This window comes from Chenopodium quinoa, unplaced genomic scaffold, assembly GCF_001683475.1.
Source record: "Chenopodium quinoa cultivar QQ74 unplaced genomic scaffold, ASM168347v1, whole genome shotgun sequence".
NCBI lineage: Eukaryota > Viridiplantae > Streptophyta > Magnoliopsida > Caryophyllales > Amaranthaceae > Chenopodium > Chenopodium quinoa.
In genome coordinates this window covers 3826787-3832840 of record NW_018744633.1, presented here as the reverse complement: position 1 = coordinate 3832840, position 6054 = coordinate 3826787, and positions in this window count along the sequence as shown.

Here is a 6054-nt window from a genome sequence, read left to right as displayed (position 1 = left end):
AATGAGATCCAAATGAACATGAACATGAACAAGGCCTAAACGAGTTAGGCATGAAATATGTTGAAGGAAGCCGGAATGAGAGCGACTAGCTCATGTATGATTTCCGGCATTTTCCTTCTTACAATGTTGGTTCTGCTTGTAATGAGATAGTCTTTCTTGAAAAATAAATAAATTTTGTTGATAGTTCTTATCTTTAAGTCTCTGTTCATACATCTATTTGTCTTTCACAACGAATAATACTTCTCATGCAAAATTACGCATAAACAATAAGAACATATATAAGCAATACTCAACTCTTTCCTCAACAATTGATACATTATCGATTATATTGGGGTTGTAATCTATAATAAAACAGAGAGAATTAAAGAGCTATATTAACAAATTAAAATTAAAGCACCAACAATATTATTTCTACTAGCATTAACAAATACAATATTGATTTCTTACCCCGATTAATCTGATGATAATTACTTTGTAATGCTCGATTGTAAATGCACCCTGTTGGTGATATATTTTCCGATAACACATATCTCTAACACACCCTTTATGAAAAATAAGATTTTTTTTATTTATTATTTTTTTTTTTTATCAATATTATTTGTACTGTCACAAACTTTGAACTTGGCATTGTTCTTATCTAATACTCTAGTAAGAAATAAGAATAGTTTTATGCGTTAATACAATTTTAGGAAACAAAACTATATTTCAACCAACAATAGCTGCTAGGGTTCTTTCAACTTCTACCTAGTTAAAAAACAGTCCTTCAACATAAGTAAAGAAGTAAATTACTACACAAAGTGATACTTCCTCCGTTCTATTAATATTGCAACAATGGACTTTTTGCACTATTCATCACTCTTATTTGACCATATAATATGAGTTATACGTTAAGTAAAATATAGTCTAGTGGGATCTTGTTAGATTCGTCTCATATAATACTTTCACAATATCAACTTTTTATAATTTTTACTCTTACACAATTATAGATATTTAGCATATAAAATGTGTTTTGGGATGCGTGATTTCCTCATTGTTGCAATATTAACAGAACGGAGGAAGTAGAATATAAACATATTCCTAAACCTCAATCATCAGCTTAAGCTTTTGGTTGAGTTAGACTCCTAACATGGTATCAGAGTCAGCGTGACAGAAAGGTCACGGGTTCAAATCTCATCCGCCCCTCCTTCAAAGTGGAATTAATTCGCACCAGGTATGGGTGGGCCTGTGTTTTTGAATTAACAATTATTATCAAACACTTTTACACAACCAATCATTTGCAATTAGCTAGCTAGTCAAATCAGCTAATAATATAAGCTAGTCAAACGAGTTAATTCAACCAGTTATATCAATCAGCTACCATCCAATGTGTGTTAATAAATCGTTTGATGTATTATAAAATTTGAAAACATGAAAGAAGCATCGTGTGCAATCAGATCTAATAGGGTAAAAATGTAAGGTAGATGACATGGATGGCGGTTTAGTACAAATCCAATAACCTCCCTAATATACGCTGCGGTGATCAGTCCAGTAGCTGGATCTTTAATTATGATAACTGAAATTCCTTAAACTAAGTTAACTGCCGACTTCATATCGATCAGGCGGCCTTCCACATCACTTATGAGTCAGCATTGTGCTTTCGTTGACTAACCCTGGCCTCATTGCCATTGACTTTTTGATTCATTAAGGACTCCTTATTAGATACCTGGTTTTGATCTCCATCTATTAATTTAGCCCACCGGAAGTAATCCATTCATAAACCACCATCTTAATTAGGCTAGCCTCGCCAATGAACATGGCAATATTCTCTAACTCAAAATCACAAAAAAAAAAAAAAAAAAAAAGAAGAAGAAAAAAGGTTTTGTAAAGTGCGGTTTGTGTTCTTTAAGCATATAATGGCGTAATATATCTGCTCCTTTTCACCAAAAAAAAAAGTGTGGTTTGTGTCTTAACCACATTTAAAACTTATTATTCGAAAAGAGTGTATATGAGTAAGTGGTAATTAGGGTTCGTAATCCCTGACCCGGCACGATAACACGACCCAAACCCCAGCCGAAGTTACTGAGAGAAATCCGAATCAAACCCGAATTATCTGAATTCGACCCGATTTAACCCAAATTTCGTATTTTTTGTAATAATATTAAGTTTTACACTATTTTTGATTGTTTTTAAGCATAACCCGAAAGCGATCCAAAATCTGACCCAAATCTGTCCGCTGACCCGAGTTGCAACCCTTAGTGGTAATCCTTTATTTTTAATCTTTTAATTTTGTATATGATTGTTTTATGTTATCGGGAGTAGTAATAACTAGTAATAAGGTAAGGTGCAAATGAGTCGATATGCTTGTGAGTTGTGACCATGAAATGAACAAATTAGGTCAAAACTTGTTCACCAAGCAATTGAATTGTGAAAAGCTCAAGTAAAAATTTTGTGCTAGCTTTCTCGCTTACCAAATGAGATATAAGCTTTACCATAACATCGTGTTTGACGCTTAAGTGTTAATCGCGAATATCTCATGCATTTATAAGTTATAACTCACTAATAGCTAGCTTCAATAAACTTGCTTGTATAATGGTAAAGTCCAAATTTTAAACGAGCTGAGTAAATCATTTACTAATAAACTAACTTGTTTAATGCTCGGTCCATCTTTTCCCTTCTCTCAAAGATTTTTTTTATTTGTATCAAAAAATCAAAATTGAAAATTTTGTTAAAGAGAGATTACAATTGTACAAATGAGCATTGACCAAGCTCAAGTTAATGAGCTCGATCAATTAAGCAATTCTTTTACCTAACGAACTAAACTCGAACCAAACATCATACAAAATTAAACTCGTTCAAGCTCGAGCACACTCGATTAACAATTCGCTAGCTACTAAAAAGAATATTAGCATGTGGTAGCTAAATCAAATCCTTCAAATACGGAGTATTATTATTCCAAAAGAGTTTGATCACAACAAAACTTTTTAAAAAATGGAACATTGAGTAAATTAAACTTTCGTACAAGTCAATGACCATACTAATAAGTTAATCTATCTAAGCAAATTCACTTATTAAACGGGCGCAATAATCGAAGCATGATACCTTATCATCACCTTCATATACGCATATCTAATCATATTTAAGCAACTTGGTAGAAGAATATTCCGAGTATAATTTAGTAAGTTTGCCAAATTGTTAAAATGCAAAGTACTCTATTAGACGAACTTGCCGTTAAAAAAGCCATGCAAACTGTACACGTTTACTTTATACTCCGTAGTACAGTATAGAGTAGTTGCAATTTAGTGGGAGATATTTGTGGTTTTGTAATTTTTAGTCAACGGATGAAAACTTTTATAAATTGTCACAACACTAGTATAGTATAATGATTTTTCTATGAAACAAATCAAATGACATAATTATGTTATCTTAGATTACACAATTTCAATCAGCTTGAGGTGTAAAACAAACTTACTTTTTTTTTTTTTTTTTTTTTTTTTTATGAATAAACTTACTTATGAGATGTGTTTAGTGGACAAAGATGATATTCGAAGCTACTATACCTACATATTTATATACTCCGTATGCTCGTACATTATGTACATGTAATATACTAATATCTACTCTATTGAGCTAAAATGGAATGAATATAACAATTTGAAATGATTGTATCTCGACTTTCCACTAATTTTTTTTGTAGGTCATATGACTTTGTCTGTTTTTAAGATATAATAACAATAATAATTATAATAATAATAATAATAAAATCAATCGGACTAAAAAAATAAGTTTAAAAAAATAGAGTATCTATATTTTATGGAGTATCTCAAACTCCATTAGGTTATTATACGAATTACGTACTAATTATACACTTTATAGATCATATTAGGGTGGGTAAAAATAATTTTTATAATTTATCCTTAAATTTCTTGATTCTTTATTTTTTGAAGGGTCAAAAGCCAAATTGATTTTTTCATTTAGAATTAATTTCGACTTATATATACTAGTAAGATACTTGTTCATACGAGTCATACCATATTATAATATAAAAGTATTTTTTAAATAATTATATAAAAAACAAAATAATTATGATATGCGGAAAGTCGGAAACGCATTTGGTGGCCAACACTTCATAAACACTTCACGTTAAACGACTAATAACGATAATATCCTTATTTTTTTATTCGTTTGAATTGTTGCTTCAATTATTACGCCACATGTAGACTTGTAGTGTGATTAATTTATTTAATGTACAACTACATCATAATACCGTACCACTGTTCGGTTAATGTACGGTCGGTTTATGTACTACTCCGTACTTTTATTTGTTTAATGAACACCATCTTATCATCCAGCACATTTTTTTGTCATCTAATGAGTTATCTTATATCATATGATGATAAATATTTGACAATTGAATGAATTAATTGTTTTCTATCCCCTAATTTATGTCAATTGCATGCCATTGTGATATGCATATCATAGCTTAAATTTAGGGCTACTCATCAATTCATCATGAATGATTGAATAAAGTGCTAATAAGTAGCGATTATATATTTTTTTTTCATTTTTATGTATTACTATTTACTACTCCATACAGAGTACATAGTTTTATTATACATACCCTCTCTGTTCGTGTTTGTTTGTTTCCATACATAAGGTGATTAATTGATAATTATTTTGAATTTTTATTTTAATTTTATTTTTAAGTCTTTGTATTTACGCACGCCTAGGGTGGGCATATGTTTAGTCATAAAAAAGGTGTTAAATCATACGGAGTATAATGTATGGTAGTGTGTAATTCTGTTAGCTAGATTAACTCCACAATTTATGGATTTTACAATCGAGACAAAACTTGTGTGAGCAAAGATGTCATTATAATGACGATAATACAAGTAAACAGCGTGTTGGTTGCCCGTTGATCACAACGACCTACTCCGTACTAAGTACAACGTATCTGATTGCTTGCTTTTTCTATAGTCAAACAGAGACATCATCAAATGGGTATTTGTAGAAGTAAAGTATTGATTAATACTACGTACAAAAAAATCATTTTTTTTTTAAAACACACAAAAAATCAATTTATTTCTGATTAATCTAAGAGTTATTTGACTATTTTGTGCATATTTAGGGCATGTTTACATTACTGAACTGAACTGATTGGAGGTGAAATGAACTAAACTGAGGTGAAATGAATATTTTACGAGAGAGGGAAATTAGGAGCTGAACGAAACTGAACTGATTAGAGCTGAGCTGAACTGAACTGGTTGGAACTGAAATGAACGGAACTTAACTGAAATTAAGTAAATGTAAACAAGCCCTTAATATTTTATATGATGCTTTTAAAATCTTAAAATAATGACAAAAAAAAAAAACCACCCTTAATGCACCTAGCTTTATGTGCATCCAGATTCATTCTTGTTAGGGCACTTGTTCAATATTTCTCCCAAGTCCTAAGTTAATTATTTATATACTCGTCGTACAAATTAAGTAGTAGATGGATTGAAATGCATATATAGAAGTCATTATTTTCGTCGTACAAATTATTTAAAGCAAAGAGATTACCAATGCAAGCTTTGAAAAATAAACGCACGTCTTCACTTGTCTTCATTCATTATATAATTTTATAATTCTTTAAGCAAAGCATGCATGGTTAAATTCATTATAAACAAAACCAGTTTTTTACTATTAGGTAAGTCTATCTTCTCTTAAGCTAAGATTATTATAGATAAACGGAACAATGATAAAGGCGACAAAACATGTATGTGTGAGACCATAACCATACAAATTATATACAACTAATTGATCACATCACAACTTCTTAACTACTATTTTGTTGACTGTACAATGCTTTTTAAATTTATGATTTTTCAAATTGGAAACACAATGAAAATATTAGTAAAAAGTCAACGATCATAAATCTATCAAAGTTGAAAAATATGGAGGAATCAAAGCAATAAAGCATCATGAGCCATGAAATATCATTACCTTAAAGCAAGTTAAATTTTTTTATCACTTTCTACGTAATGTATTAATATGAACATCTATTGAGCTTTCCTGATACATACTATAGAGTACTCC